At 39.0% G+C, this 17,275-nt stretch overlaps 1 long non-coding RNA gene across 1 annotated transcript in view; it reads left to right on the top strand.

Moving 5' to 3' along the window:
- The first annotated feature begins 14,294 nt into the window (after positions 1-14,294).
- LOC118971370 (uncharacterized) overlaps positions 14,295-17,275 on the top strand; it is a 100,615-nt gene continuing 97,634 nt past the window's right edge. The window contains exon 1 of the long non-coding RNA XR_005059779.2: positions 14,295-14,594. This is a non-coding gene — a long non-coding RNA (uncharacterized lncRNA). The remainder of the gene's footprint in view (positions 14,595-17,275) is intronic.

Here is a 17,275-nt window from a genome sequence, read left to right as displayed (position 1 = left end):
TTCACTCATAGACATATAAAGGGAAATTTATAACTACCATAGAAGTAGTTTTGGCATTATAGGTATTACAGGTGTGCTCTCTGCTCTGAAATTTTCTGAGTATACGGTGTTTTTATTTTTTGATTACAGATAAAAATGACCTATCAAGTGAGAAGGTGGGACCTTTTTCTGCATTATATGTTTGAGAGGCATTCATTTAAATGGTATTTTTAACTAAAACTACTTATTGCTTGGGGGATAAGGGATCCTTGGGGAAACCACACAGTGTTTTACTCTATCCAAAAATAATGTCATAAATTCCAAACCAAATTAAAATTAATATTAAGAACCACCTATACCTAGAAGGTGTTCAAATTTATTCTGGCTGTATTAAAGAAAACTTAAGTTTCAATAAAGAAACTCAGTCTTTCAGTATAATAAGTAGTTCTTAAAAAGCAGTATGAATTAAAGAGATTGGAAAATGGCTTCATGTTTTTTCAATATGAACAAGCATTTGATGACTTCTGAGAAAATAAATTAAGATTTCATAGAACCAGAAATGTTTGAAAAACATTTGAAGTTGCTTAGTCCAACATGCATCTGATTTCACCTTTCCTTTAGTACATCCAACATTTTCAAGATTTTCTAAACAACCAAGTAATATTTTGAGAGTAAATTTATAAGCAGGAATATTTTTTTAAGTTCAAGACCAAACATTGGCAAACAGAGAGATAAATCATTTTTTACTCTGGGATATAGCAAAGTTATGGCAAAACACTAACCTTTTGTGAGTTTGTTAAATAAAGAGATTCAAGGTTGGTTTTTTTGCTCCTGTAGTGGATTTTTCCTTCACTTATCCAATTTGTACTGCATTATAAGTGCTCACAGTACTCTGCCTAAGTACTCAACAGTACTCTGCCTATGTACTCAGTTGTACTCTGCCTAAGTACTCAGTAGTATTCTGTCTTGCAGCTGGGACTCTAATCTGCACATAATTGAGATTCAGTACATATTAATTCAACTGAATAATTATAAAAGTACTGCAAAGTCTTTAATGTGCTTGTAACAAAACTTATCTATATGCTTGTAAAAATACTGGACAAGGTAGCATGAAAACATGCCTATTTACTTTATGTTTCCCATTTTTCCCTCAGTCTTTATTCCTTTAGATAAGGAAAGGATGATAAAGTAAAAAGGTGTGAATGCAGAAACTGTAGGGACAAACACAGAATACGGGAAGAGGAAAACTGAAGCTAAGTTGAATACAAGAAAGTTGGTGATGGGCTTTGGTTGTAAAATACAGCTAGATTGTTCAGTGCCCTCAAAGAGTTACTGTTCCTCACATCTGTGTTTACGGTTTCCTGTTTTGCAAATGAGGAAACTGAGATAAGTGTTCCATGAACATCTTTCTGCCTGGTGCACTCATGTCATGATTCCTTAGTGTGCCAGTCTTTACTGTTGCAGAAATATAAGGCCCCCAAGAGGAGAATGCCATGCAGTCGTCATGGACAGATCGTGTTAATTTTGATTTATTAATTATTGATAAATGGACTGGCTTGCTTAGGCTACAGTACTGAATAGTGTTCAGTTCCCTAGGAAAAGCAAAATAAATACAGTGGTCTCTGTCTTAAACAGTTGGCAGTCTAGTAAGGAAGTACAGATCAATATATAGATAATAGATAACACAGGACATGTTTGTGGATCAACTGGACACTTAGCATGGAGATTTATCTGTTTTGGGTGTTATGGTGTATGTAGCACTAGGGGACTCAACTAAGAGGAGAGTGCAGTAGGGAGATATGGGGTACAGGATGTTTGAGTAAGCGGGGGTATATTGAAGAAAGACGAGAAATTGAGAGTGAGAAAAAGTCACTATGGCCCCAGAAAATGAGCACTGAAGAGGCTTTAATAGGCTTATAACAAATGTTCACTGCCCACCAGTTCAGTTTTAGGAGATCGTAAGATCTCAGAGTTGGAGGGGAAATGAGTCATCTTATCCTTTCATTTCTCTGATCTCATAAAACATTCTCAGCAAATAGATATGTAGCAGTATTTGTTTGCTAGGGCTGCGCACAAAGTCCCACAGACTGAGTCACTTAAACAATAGAAATTTTTCTCGGCAGTTCCGGAGGCCGGCAGCCTGAGATGAAGGCATCGGAAGAGCTGGGTGTTTTCTAAGGCTCCTCCTCTCCGTGGATCATCTACAAGTCCCTCCGGGGTCTCCACGTGGGTTTTTTTTTTTTGCCTGTTTGTCTCCTCATCACCTCTTACAAGGACGCCTGTCAGTTTGGATTTAGGGTCCACCCAAATGTCCTCATTTTACTTCTTTAATGACCCTATTTCCAAATACAAATGCATTCTGAGGAACTGGGGGTAAGGATTTCCACACAGGAGTTTGGGGAGGAAAGAAATTCAGCCCATTGTGCGAGTCCTAATTTCCTCATGGAGACCTTTAACCCTTCCACATGACCTCCAACTTCCTCTGTGTAGCTTCTGCGCAGTGATTCCATCTCTGCCATTTCTCCAGTGTCTGTCTGGGAAAGGGGCTGTGCTAGACGTGTCTATGCGCAGGAATTATTGTCATGAGGAAACAGAGTTTCAAAGACCTGGGATAAAATATATTGAGATAAAAGCCGACTTAGAATTTAGATAAAAATTTCAGAACTGATTATGAATTACAGGGTATGTATTTTTTTTTTTTTTAAAGAACATGCCTAATACCTTTGCCAGTGTGATAGACCTTCCTGTCTCCACTGAATCTCCTATTGCTTTGAGTGACTTTCATGTAAAGAAGGTCATTGATGTTTGGAACTCATCTCACGATGTGTTCAAATATGAGCAATAAAACAAACAAAAACCCAAACCCTGCGTTTGCTCTTACTGTTTTCTTTTGCAGGTTTATCTTAGGCTCTTCAAGTGGCACACTGAGCCTGGACTGGAGTCATAGGTGCATCCACATGAATATATTTAGAACTTAGGTTGGACTCTACCTCTTATTTTGTGATGTAGATGAGTAAGTCAATACTTAACCAATAGTCAACTATTTAATTTTCTCTTGACTCATTTCATTTTCTCTTGAGACCTTCAGTCTAAGTTTTCCCTCTTCCAGTTCCCCCTTTTCCCTTCCTTTATGATTTTTCTTCCTTGACTAAGTTACCTTGATGTTTGACTTTAGCTTTAACATGGAAACCTCCTTTTGGGGGAGTCTGTGAGACAGATTTGAAACATGACATAAAACGCTCCAAAAGAGATGAGCCCAATAATGTTCATTCAAGGACATGCTAGACACATAAGCAACAGCGTCTTTTGGCTCACTAAGAAAAACAACCTGGGGCTTTGGTTTCAGTAAAATAAAATTTGCAGGCTAGCATCCGCCTAAGTGCTGCACTATTACGCTGAGCAAAATATAGTACGCTTTACAACATTTCTCTCTTTAGATCTGTGTTGGCAAAACGCCTTTGAGATTAGAAAGAAGCAAATAGACTCATTTTCCATCATTCATTTGCCAACATTTTAATTATTGGAACAAATATTGGTAATTTGTACTGAAATCACAAGGTCCAGATGAAAAGCATCACCACAACGCTGTAACACCCTTACACCCAGGGGAGAGCAGAAAGAAGCACTATTTTTGAGCATATAATATGAGCCACCCCTGAGCTAGGAAATTTCTAATACATCCATAATATGTTTTTACAGCATTATTGTAATCAGTAGCCCATAGTTTCTGTAAAGAGATGTCAAGTAATTTGCCCAAATCCTAGACATAACAGATGGCACTGCTTTAGTCTCCCTGGTTCCAAAGCCAGACCTTGTTCCATAAAACCAGTTACTTCCAATTTATTTTACAAATAATAAACCATTTTATTCTTTTCATCTGGACCTTGAAGCGTCAGAACCTGAAATGACTTCAATCTAATATTCTTGGGCACAATTATTTACAGCTTATTTATCAGTGAAGGTAATGCGAAAAATTCCAGCTATTTCCATAAAAAATGAATTACTGAGATGATTTTAGTGCAGATATGACAATAGTCTTGAGAGTTATTTCTATATATATAATGTTCAGAAACTAAAGCAAAATTTATAATGGTATTGAAAAAGCTGTGCAAAAATTATAATAAATTACAGAGTAATTTACAGAATGAATAATTACAATTTATGGGGAATTGTCTATGCAACAGACAAACTGAAACTATTTTCTAAACTGAATGAGAATATTTCTCTTAAGACAGAAAACTAAGTCATGCCTAGGTAGCATTTGCTAAGTTGAGAATTTAGGACGAGATGATCAGAGCAAATGACAGGGTTCTGCGTGGTTTCTGCGGCTCCTTCTTTCCTGAAAGAGGTTCCCTGGGCCATAGTTGGATTTCTTTTAAGTGCTGGGCAGCCAGGTCTGAGGAAGGCTTTTCTGTCCTTGAATTAATAGATATGAGGTCATTGATTTCTTAGACAAAAGCCAAGGTTATTTCCAAGACAGGACAAAGAATCACGATTTCTTTCAAACTAATTATAAATCAGGGTCATAACTTTCTCAGTGGACTAAAGATTGGGAGCTTGGAGTTTCTATATTAAGTTTATGATTACTTTCAAAAACAAAGCTAACATATGTCTTCCCCATATCTCAGTAAATTCATCCACCAAATGGGTATATTTCTGTAAGGAATGTCTTCTGATACTTAAAACTATTGAATGTAGAATTGCTGCAGGACCCATTAGGGATCAGTACTTAGAAATAAAAAATAGGGAAAGCAAGTAAGTTGGCAGAAAAAGAGGGGAAGACAGAAAGAGAGAGGTAACTGGTGAGTTTTAAGAGGACTTTATCAATGGAAATAAGATTTCTCTGTCCCAACAGGGATTTGCATGTTTTGCTTAAATATTATCTTTCTATGAAATTAAAACATTTTGCTATTTTCAGCAGCTATCTTCAGAACACCAAACAATTGGATAAGTTGGCTTCAGACTCATGAAAAATATTTAAAGGGACAGGAGGCAGGTAATACAGAGGTCAGTTTGGGGAATAATACTTCAGACTAATGAACAGTGTGATAGTCAGCTAACTTCACAGACAAGCCCAGGACGATCCTTGCTCAGGCAGAACCCTGACTGCAAAAGCTCCCTAAATCTAGTCTCAGCAAGAGGGGTGCGACCAGGGCCTGGAAGGGCACCCTGCAAGCACAGAGGCATGAGTTCTTGAAGCGTCAGAACCTGAAATGACTTCAATCTAATTTTCAGGTGTGCAAGAGGCTAATGTAACACTAGCATTATAAGAAATGGAAGAAGTGAGATGTGCTGCAGAATCCTGGATGGACTTTCAGCGCGTGATGGATACATGGAGAAGGGCAGCCAAGGAGCCGTTACGTGAGGGCCAGAGCCAGAGTCGGAACCTTGGCAGCCACCAGGCGGAAACATCCGCAGATTTTGAAAAGATTAGTCAAATCACAATGAAAGGATAACCCTGGTGAGAAGGCGTCACTGATGACTGCCCACGGACTGGGCTGGTCAGGTGGTGTACGTCTCAGTGGAGAGTAAGAAGGAGCATATCTGGGAGTTGGTTCCTGTGGCCTCTTATTTGTTTGGTTGTCATTCTGATCATTTCTCTGCTGAGGATCATCTTTCATGGCTTCCCGGCCTCTAAGTCAGAATGAGCCTCTTAGCGGGCGACTGTGAGCCCTCCACGACCCGCCGTCTCGGCCTGGCCTGCCGTCCCCTGTCTCATCTGCACCCCGTCAGTGCCCCTCCGTCTTCCGCAGCGCTGACCTTAGTCATTGTCCCCTGCGGCGCCCTGTCGCCGTCTGCCTCTGGACACTTCCTGCTCATAGCACTTCCTTCACTTACCACGTCTTTCTCTGTGTCTTTTTGCCTAAACCCTCATCACCATTTCAGACCTCTTTCACGAGATCTTCCTTGAATCTTCCCAGATAAATGATCTTATCTCTTTTATTCAATGGAAGGCCAGTTTCTGATTAGAACACCTTCGGAGTGACCCGCTGTATTTCCTACTGTCAGTCTTTGCAAATCAGCTGTCTTTTGCTTATGGCATAACTCACCTTGTTCATCTCTCCATCCCCAAAGGCATAATAAGCATGGCTGTCAGATTTTTGCTTCCGTTGATGTGGGAGATTTTTGGATTAGGAGATGACAGTTCAAATTGGAGGAACAAGAAGCCATGGCCACTATTGTGGCTTTGATTTGTCACGCTGTAATGGCAGCATGTGGCAAAATGTTAAGGATGCCCGGTGATAGCAATGTTTCCAAACCCTTGGAAGACAGAATGGGACATATGTATGTACGTGTAATTTAAAAAATTTATCTTAACCTCTTTCTTGACATTTTATACAATAAAAGTGGTTGTTTAAAGTGTAAAATGAGCTGAGCAATGCAGATTGACAGTATTATTCTGTGCGTATTTCTACCCCATGGGAATTTGGTAAACTCTTAACCTTTTTGAGGTTCCATTTTCTCAGCTGGCGAAGGAATAAAGGTATTGAGGCCGAGGTGACCTCTGTGCTGCAGCTCCGCTTTCTAACTCCACAATATTCCAAACTAATACCAGTAGCGATTTAGGGTTTATATCACCCTTTTTGGTTGGTGTGTCATATACACACTCCCGTCTACCAGGCGACCTTGGTCAGAGGGGTTCGCTGAGGAGTATTGGGCTGGGCGCATTTGAGGATGACCGCCAGGGCCTAACAGTCCCTGGGAGAGTACGAGCCACTGCTCAGCCCTCAAGGCACCGGCTGAAAGACACTCAGGTGCCAGGCTGCACCGAGGGACCCTCCCTGTCCTGAGTCTCAGCTCAGGCCGCTGGAACCGGAGACAATCGGCTGGGGGCGTAAACAACAGGCGTTTATTTCTCACAGTTCTGGAGGCTGGACATCCAAGATCAAGGCGCTGGCAGAGCCGGTCCTGCAGAGGACCCCGGCTGGCACGTGGCCCCATCTTATGCATCTTCACAGAGTGGGAGACGGGGGACTCTGGCCTCTCTCCCTGTGAGAGCTGCCCTCACGGCCCCCCGTGAACCTCACCTCCCAAAGGCCCACCTCCAAACGCCATGGCGCGGGGCTGGGGCTTCAGCACACACCCTACCAGGGGACAAAAGCGTTCAGTCCGTGACGCCCTGGGAGCGCTTCCTTTGGCGAGTCCGGGTCCCAGAGCCGGGGGACTGCAGTCAGGACAGACAAAAGCCAGGCGACCGTGAAGCCCAGAGCCTGGGGAGGGGCTGCTGCCCCCTTGGCATGGTCGCCCCTAAGCGTGGCCACGGCAGGGAGGTGCTCCGGGGCCCCTGTAATTGTGAGATCGGTGTCTTCAGGAGAGTGGCCAGTGAGTCCGGAGGCCAGGTAGGAATGTGGAGGCCAGCTATAGATCTGACGCTTCCCACCTGCCTTCCTCCCTTGGAGCCAGAGACCCAGGGAGCACGAGGCTCAGCTCTCCAAGTGGGCAAAACAAAAGGACAATCAAACTTACCTTTGAATAACTTTTTAATCAATGTACTTGTTTTTTCTCCCCCTCAATTTTTCATCTGTTCCAGTAGCACATGGAGACAATTAATGATAAAACATCATAGGGATGATTTCAAAGCTGCTTGCAGCTCTGATTTTCTGTATCTTTAAGTACTCACAGAATTCAATAGCAGGGGAGCAGCAGACGGGGAACAGCTGGGCCTATGGCCGCAGGGGTGCATTTACCGCAGCTGGGCCGCACTGTCCCATGCAGGGCGGAGGCAGGGGGAAGGGGACCTAGAGTAAGGAGCTTGCACACAGCACTCACAACACCTGATGGTTCTGTATTTCCGTATTCAGCAAAATGTACTTATTTAGAACACGAGTTTTAAAAGACTTTCTTTTTTTAAAGAAAGCTCTGATTTATGTACTTGAAACATAAAAAGACCTCATTTTGGAGGAAAGAAGCCAGAATAATATACTATGCCTATGGTGTATATGCTTCTGAAACTTAAGAAAATAAACAGACTTCCAGGAGATTAAAGACTTAAGAAAAACTCACTCTTCCCCATAACAGTGCAGTGTCCATTGTATTTTTATTCAAACACTGGTCCTATGTTTGACTTGATCTGTGATTTACCATTTGTTAAAAACTTTAACGTCCTGCCTGGACACCCAGAAGTTGTTTCGGTTTTTTATAGTCAGCATGTGAAAGGTTATTTAAAGCCCACATTTTGCTTTTGAATATTACCCAGTGGTTTCAGTTCTGCAGAGGTCAGATTTCAACCCAAGTCCTTGGACCTCCACGCCTGGAAACCTTGTAGCAAGCTTTGTTTCTGTTTCCACGTCCTGACAGAGTTGTCTCTGCAGACAGAGGTTTGGCATCTGTACACCTCCCTCACATACTACATGTTACTGAAGGAACTTGGAGTAATCCAAAGTGCTTGGTAGATGGAAAACATGGGATGGGTGAAAATCCCTGGGTTTTTGCACTTGAATGTTTAATATTTCTCCATTCATGAAGTTAAAACTTCAAAATTTATTGAAAGAAGATGTTTTAAAGAGTGTTAGAACACAGTGCATTTAATTGGCTAGTGAATTCATTATGGAACTTGAAAACCCATCTTGAAAACTGTACATTTTATTTTAAAGTGTGTCTTCTGCATGAGCGGGTTTTCTTTCCTGGCCATCCCAAGTCTGTTCTAGATGATATAGTTTTATATTTTTCCACTTAGGTTAAAATTCAATTTATTATTGCCATCTCAGCTCTCCAGTGGTAAAATACTGAGTCCCAAACTCCTGGCGTCACATCTGCTCATGGTTGACTATGCTCTTCAGTGAGGGATAGAGCCCAGTCAGCGTACTGTACTGCATAGCATGGCTTGGAGACCTGAGTGTAAGCCCTGAAAAGTCAAGCAGATCAATGATTAGAGATGGAAAAAGTACGATAAATTATTTAAAAACTTATATTCAGGTTTTTAAAGGTTAAATTCTACTTCCACTCCCTGTCTTTATTGTTTTGTTATTTAACATTTTTATCTTCAGAATGTTTTACTTGAAAATATTACTATGAGCCTTATTACTTCAGGGGAAAAAAATGTCCAGACAGTTCTGTCCCTGTCTTTTTCCTTTTTCCCAGCAAAATACTAACTCAAGAACACTTCAGATATTAAAATCTCTCTCTGTCGGACTTACTGTTATCATTACTTATGTTACAATAAGAATTATGGTGGCTACTAAAATGCTGGAAGAAGAACAATTTATTTAAAATTTTATTTTTTATGAATATGTATGAATAATGCATATTGTAACAGGTATATATAATTTAAAATTACAATTTTAAACTCCCCCACACTGTATTTTATACCCTTTCCAAGATCTATTATCTTTTCTTTTTTCAATTATACTAATTTAGTTTTGTGCATGTTATTATAAATTTATTTTTATTCAAAATCTGTGTCTTAAATTATTTATGTATTCAATTATTTAGTTTTTAGTTCATTTATTCATTATCTTTATGCATTCCTTCTTCCTTACATTTTCTGTTTTACATTTTTATTATCTAGCTCCTAGCATTTTTAATAACAAAAACCTTTAAGGCTGTTAATTGATTCTGAGAAAATCTCTGACTACACATACTTTTTTGTATGAAGTGTTTTTTAATAATTGTTTTCTAAATATTATAGCACTGCAGTTATCATTTCCTACTTCCTCCAAAAGCTGTTGTAAGATTTCCTTATTTTTGAAAATTTAATTTCCATGATTTTATTCCTTTATAGCCTAACTTATTTCTCTCTACTTGTTCTGTGTACTGCTACTTTATTTCTACTGGTACTTCTTGTATTTATAAATGTTTTCGTTCAATTTTAATGCTGTGTTAGTTATAAAAGTTGATCAAAGTTATAGACATATTTATTGATCTCATATAAAATAATAGTTAAAAATTCTCACCCTTGTTTATCTCCAAATCCTACTTTGCCAACTGTCTTGAGATTCCTACTTTCTTTTACTGTGTCTTTTCTTCCTATGTATTTTCACAATCTTATACTTTAAAACTTTCCAATGACTTATTTTAGGTGTCTGGTTTGAAATGGATGTGGTCAGTTTTGTTCAGTTTTGTTTGGGTTTTGGACCCTATCTAAGAGCCTCTGTTGGTAGAGGAATTAAAACATTTGTGTGTATTGTGGTAGCAGATTAAACAATTTTTATGTTTAATTTTTATTTTTTACTTTTCAGCAACTTTTACTTGTATCAGCATGATTTTTATACTTCTTGTTTCCTGTGTTTTGTATCTTTTTATTGTATTAGCTGAGGTTTTCCTTTTATCTCATAAAGTTTTCCAGTAGTAAGATAGAAGAAACCTGGTTTGTTTCTATCCTTTGTTACCCCTAAGTGTTTGAAAAATGTGTTGCACTAACCCTTCACTTATTATCTGATTTTGATTTTATTTATTATTTGAGGATGTTACCATCCTGGTATTTCTCATCTATTTTTCCTATTGTTGTTAGTCTAATTTCACATTTGAAGTAAACTTTTAAGTTAAATTATTGGATTTTGCAATTTATGTCTTCTCTTAAAATATTTTTAAAACATTTGAGTAATGCTGTAATAATATTCACAGAAACCATATGGTTTAAATTCCATAATGAAGTGGCTTTAATGATCAGAACATCTTTAAGAAATATTTTCAGCTTGGGCCCACAGGTGGAATATATCTTTATTATATATCTGATGATGCTTATCTTTTTCTTCAGGAATAAAACATGGGATTTCTGGGTAAAAAAGATGTTCTTGGTTTATAAACGTTTTCACTCAAAATCTGTAGTCATTAATCTATCAGTAACAATTTTTTATGTAACAAAGAGTAATATAAAGCAGCCTTAGATTTTTTTTTTCCTAACGTTCTGTGTTTTTTCTGGCCTGGACACCTATATTTCTTACTTTCCTTGAAATAATAATGGAAATAATTAGGGTAATAATGGGACATGGAATAGAATATAAACTCTAACCCTATGGTAGGGAATCGAATTATTCTCATCCAAATTCTGAAATATTAAAGAAAATAAAGACAAGTCAAAAAAAGAGGAAAAAGTGCACTGAGCAGCATGGTGATTAGCCAGATGACCTTTGTGACAAGTCTGAAAATGTATTAAATTAAACTAGCCTAAGAAAAGAATGAGGAAAACACTGTGGTTTTTCTTACTTGATTTATTTGTGCATTTGTAGTGCAACGGGAATAGATCACACGTGCTGGGCTGGGGGCCAGGTGCTGGTGTGTGTTCGTTTCCTCGGAAAGCTGACAATGTCATAGAAGGAGAAACACCTATGAACAAGTGTAAAAAAAAATAAAAAGTGTTGTCAGTGTGATAATAAAAGCCTGGGGAGGATATGATTAGACCAGAATGGAGAGCACGCAGTCCTCTGCGAAGTGGCAGGTCAGGGCGCTCAGGGAAACCAGAAACAGCCGAGACCCAGGCCGCAGCCCCATCTCCGCAGGAGAAATGTTGCTCTTGATGAAGCCCAGCGCTGCAAAAATGGAACCAGGAGTGTTTGTTCTCTACAAATTTAATTAATACAATACCGTGGTTGAGGGATTGGGTGACACAAGTAAGGAAAACATATTTTCTTTTTTTTTTGTCGTTGGAAACAAATTGCATCCAAATGTCAGAAGGCTCAGAGGGCGGGCGAGGCAGGACTGGTGTTCGCCATGTGAAACCACGAAGGCAACAACTTAAAAATGTTTATTTTGCAGTTCTTTTTGCTTTATTTATTTTTTATTGTAAAAATCTGCCCATTAAAAAAGACATTGTTGGAATTATTAATGAGAGGGGAGAACATCTCACTGAAGTGTTTATTAGTGAAGAAGAATCCAGCTGACATTAATTGGATGAGCTCACGTAACAAAAAGTGGGAGTACTGATTCCATCCTCTTGAAAGCCTCTTAAAAGAATACAAATTATGGCTTAATAATTACATTTGAAATTGTTCCTTTGGTTTTCATAGACAGTATGCCCAAGTAGCTCCCCAAAAGTCAAACCGCATGTGAGGATCTATCTTTTTGCCGTATCTTCTCCACTCCAGCCCTTCCCCAGACCCGGGTCAGGGACTCGGGGTTTCCACGGTGATGACAGTCTTCTGTCCTGGCTCTGTGTCCCCAAGACCTGGGGAGCTTTGTAACCACTGAGCCTGCTCCCCAACCCACTTCCATTAAAAAAAAAGAAAGATTCTAATATAATGAGTCTGCCCTGCTACCTGGTTTTGGTACTAAAAGGGGAAAAAAAATCTTCCTGTGGGGCTGTAATGTACAGCCACTGACCCAGTGAGAACCTCTAATGTTTTGGAAGGAAGCAAATTTCTTACAGAAAAAGGAAAAAGAAGGATGGTGATATGATGTGATTTTATAATGGTTTTTAGCGTCTAGCTATTACTACCATTTTTACCACTTCCAGTACTACAATTAAATGCCAATAGTGCTTTTGTACTTAAAGGTAGACACTGTGAAGGAATATTAAATAATATAAGACATGGTGAGGTTTTTATTTCCCTCAAAGAACTGAAATCTATCAGGGGATAACTGTGAGAAAACTTTTTATATGATATTCAATTTTGCAACATTATGCGGTGTGAGATGTGTTATGAGGGTATGCGGTGTAATGCAGCACTGAAGCCAGTTCAAGGCGCAGAGGCAGGGCTGAATGAACACTGCAGAAAAAAAGGGCAGTTCAGTGGGACAGGATTGGCTATAATTTTCTAGGTTAAAGGGGGCAGCGAACACTAACATTCCAGATGAAGAAAGCATTTCGCTGAGGGGGAAATTGAGGCTTGGGCTCATTAGATGGTTCACCAGACACTGTTCTTTGGTGTCTGAGCAATAATCTCTCCCTTGCCTTTTTTTTAACACAATTTTATGGTTTAGTGGCCGTTCACTCTACTATGTCACCAAAGGACTGGAAACCCCCCAGGTATCAAGAACCTTTTCTCTACTTGCCAACTTTTCTAGCCTTTTTTTCAAAAGTATTTTTTGAAATATAGAGCAATAGATGACATTTTAATGGGAATATTCTGCTCTTGTTTAGATGAGTAATTTAAAAAATGAGTCAATAATTAGTCAATACTGTTATTTTGAGAGAATGGAGGCTTGTGCTGGGAAATAACTTATAGATTGGGAAACTGTAGCTCACTTTATGTTCCTTAAAATTGTGCTTATGATAGATTATATCAAATATACTTAAAATCTTCACATAGGAAAACAGCCTTTTAAATTCCCTTTCTATATGACTTTTTAGACAGTGAAATAATATTACTGAGGTCTCAGTATAAACTGTAGGAGAAATTGTCCACGAACTGATTTTAGTGCCAGATTCTACAATGAACTTACAATGAATCATATTTTCAATTTATTTTTTAACTTTTAAAAATGTGGCCAGTGTCTTGTTAGTGTAGGATTAACTCTTTGAAGAGGCAAAGACATCCATTTACTTCAAATAAAAGAATTATGCACTAGAAATGATCATTATTATAGAATTAGTTGTGGGAAATTTAAAAGAAGTATATGTATTCTAGATGGGTGAAGGGTGGATCTAGTCACCAATCTTTCTATGGTATTTGTATTTGATTCCCAGATCCGTCCTTTCTCTGTGTGAACCTGGGAAAGCACTTAAATCTTCTAAGCTTATCTCCTCATCTCTAGTGAGAATCATATATGGTCATTTGGAGGATTTAAATCTGTGCCCAGCACACAGTAAGAACTTAAGAATGATCAGCCGTGCGAGCCACGTTTCTGTTCCCCTTTTTTCTGTCCTCTGAGTTCCCGGAAGCAGGTTCTGGCATGAGTTTGTCGCAGCTGGGGGTCTGTGATGGGAAAAGGGATCGAAACGAGGCCTCTTCCGTGGGTCGCCAGGGCAAGATTCAGAATCAATGGGCAAGACCACGTCTGCCGGCTTGTGCCAGGGGGCGTTGCTGATGCGCCCTTTCTGAAGGGCTGCCTGCTCTGGGCGCCGGCGGCGTGGCTGTGGCCCTACCTCCTGGTCGGCTTAGGCACGTATTTAAAGCTGTGTCGGAGAGAGGAATTTGACACATGCCTTTATACACACAACGGAACACACCCGTTGAAACGGCCGAGCCGCGTTGCAGACGAGTAACTAACTACACATTGACTATTATAAAGCATAATCACAAATAGCAAACTACATTAAAAAAAAAACAACTAGAAAGTGGGATTCTAATATAAATTTGTAATTCTTCCTCTGGAGATTGGTAAGACTTGTCGCAGTGTAGTGGTGGGATTTGTTCCACTTCCGGCGCGGCCGGGCTCTGCTGCCGCTTGGCCCCCCTTCCTGCGCACGCGTGGTCGGTCCCCTGCGGTGTGTGAGCCTCACGCCCGGGCTGGGCGGCGTCACCGTTTCACACTCACCCACTCACGCCATTCATCCTGAGCCCCTGCTGTGTGCCAAGCTCTCTTCTAGGTCTTGACGAGCAGGGTAAAAATGAATGGCAAACTCCTGCCGCCATAGGCCCTTCTAGGACAGAAGGTGGAAATCCGGGCCCCCCTGGGCTGGTTCTGGCCGTGCCCAGTGCTGAGTGAAGCAGCGGACACTGCAAGGAGCTGGACAGAGCCGCGGGGTGGCCGCTGTGCGGCGGGACGTCGGGAGGTCTCCGAGGAGGTAGTCCTGGGTGAGAGAGAGCTGCTGGAAGGTCTGGGTGTTTTAAGGCAAAACACTGAGAAGCTTGATTCTTTATCTGCAGTTGCCTTAGATTCCAGACAAAAATTTTCTAAAATACATTGTGCAAAACTGTCCTAACAGGTGCTTACCCACTGACCACTGGCGTCCCGCCCCGTGTTTGCCCTCCGCCTTCACGCCCCTCTGTCTGCCTCCTCCTCATTCTCCCTCCCTCCCTCCCCTTTCCTTCCCTTTCTTTCTCATATATTTCTCTGAATCCTACAGTCTAGGAGTATCCACTTCTTGACTCCTGTTTACAGGATTCACTGACAGTAAAGGATGGGTTCTAAAGGTTTGATGGAAGGGCTGAAATGTTTATTACAGAAGTGAGCAATATAAAGCAAATTTAATTATATGCGATTAACTATAAATCTTTTTACTGGTCGATAGTTTTGGTACATCTTGGGTTTTGATACATCAAATGATATTTTAGTTTTGCGAGTGTAGGAAATCTAAGAAAAGAAAAAGACATCTCTGTACAAATTCGAATATTTTTAAAGGTTAAGTAGAGAAACTCTAGATATTTGTCTTTCTACAACATAAATAAGATAGATTTATCTTTTTACTTACTGTGACTATATTCAACAAATACAACAGAGAAAGTTTATATATCAGAAACATTTTTTTAAATTTTCCTATATTGTATTTATCAAGTTTCTCCTAACTGTTTATATGGAGGCAAAATAACTACCTGAAATATGAAAAATTCCGTTGGTAATTTAATAGCACCCAAGGTAGATACATGCTATCATTTATTGCACATCTGACATGCATACAATAACATTTCTGTTACGTTTATTTCTTAAAATAAATCTGAGAGGTTATTTTTGCGTCTGCTTTACAAATGAGCAGTTTTGCCAGGTAACAGTCCCATGGTTAGTTAGGTACCAGCCCCACAAAGTCAGGATTTTTCAGATCTTTCTAGATTGTAAAAACAATGCTCTTTTTCTTGTAATATACATTCTCCCAGGAAAACAAGCAAGTGTGGTCAGTACTTGTGGGGGAGACAGAAGGAGTTGCAAAAGACTCTATCAGGCAACTACTATTTTTCCTAGAACTGACACCAGATGTAGATAAGGCTTCAGTTCCCATCAAAGTAACATGTTAAATTTAGATGGTGAAATTTCATGCAAAATCAAATCAATTATTCTGATTCCCATTTTCTATAAATTAAGATAAAGGCATTTCTGGTTTTCTGCACTCCACTCACGGCCTACTAAAGGCATTAAGAACACAATATTGGATTTTACTTGTGGACGACTCCATTTTCATAGTGTGACGCCAATTCTTTAGCCTAACATTTAAATGCCAGATAATGGAATCCTTGGCTGATGTAACAAATTGCTTAATTGTATACAAATTACTTTTATTTTCCATTGCAAAATAAGTTAATAAAACAAAAACGATGACACATTTAATCCTTTTGCAAAACTCACTGTTCATTATGTGATAGGTTTCTGTTTCAGTCTTGTTTTTAAGATATGTATCTTATTACAATATTCTTACTGAGAATCTTGATTTTCAATCAGTAAGGATTTAAAAGGTTAAAATGTTAAAACACTTGCTTTATTATTTCTCTGACCATATGTATTACTTATTCTTATGTCATCATTTTTAAATAAAAGCATGTGTTTTCAATAATAATTAGCATTTAAAAAGAATGATTTGGTTCTTTTTCACATAACCATTTTTTTATGTACTGAGAAATAGCTAAAAAATGTACACTGAAACAAAATAGATTAAGTATACCAAGTACTTTTAAGGCAAAAACCCAATTTCTGATATGCTGACATGTGAAAAATGTCTATTTCTAAAATGTAGGAGACAGGGAGTATTTCTGTTGAGGATCTTTAGTAACTCGGTTGAATTGAATTGGCAAAACTTCTGGAGTCTGATTCATTTTTAACACATGTCTGAGATTCTCAGAATTAGTGAAAATCACAAGTGATAGGTATGTGTTAAAAAGTATCCTCACTTTCTGCCTCAATCCACCAAGTAAGAAACGTGGAAACCTTTTTCACAACACGTTTATAACGTCATTTTTTATAATAAATGGACATGAAATATGATGCTTTCTCCTGTGTTCCCCACTTGCAAAGATTTTGTACACCATCAGGGAGGCACATCTTTACTTGACAAAGGTTTTTTATAGCTTTAATTTTCATATACTGTATGAAATATATGTAATATTTATGTATAATACATATAAAATATATAATGAATAGTAATTCATAGATAATGAATACTGGGTCACCCTGGATATTGCTGGAGAATTAAAGCTGTGCTGAGGGCTGGACTCTGTGCTGACTCCCTGCTGGTCCGTGGGGCTGTCCTCCTAACCAGTAGGCGTGGAATAAATATTTACTGAATTAATGAATTAAAAAAGACCAGTTGTTCTCTTTTGTGATGATTCACACACATATTAATATTTTTAATACAAGCATAAAAGGAGCATTAGAAAGAGCAGAAATGAGTGCAGATAGTGGCAGTAATTCATGAGCCCTGGACTTCCCAGTGGGCTGTTCTGTGACATTATGATACCTCTATAGCTATAGTCTCCTCATATTTCAGGTGTTGTTTAGTATTTGATAGTACTTTTTATTTCCCTTATACTTTGCAAATAGTCTCTTCTCA

This window comes from Manis javanica, chromosome 16, assembly GCF_040802235.1.
Source record: "Manis javanica isolate MJ-LG chromosome 16, MJ_LKY, whole genome shotgun sequence".
Lineage (NCBI taxonomy): Eukaryota > Metazoa > Chordata > Mammalia > Pholidota > Manidae > Manis > Manis javanica.
Note: the sequence above shows the minus strand (reverse complement) of the source record. Positions and strands in the feature narration are given on the sequence as shown.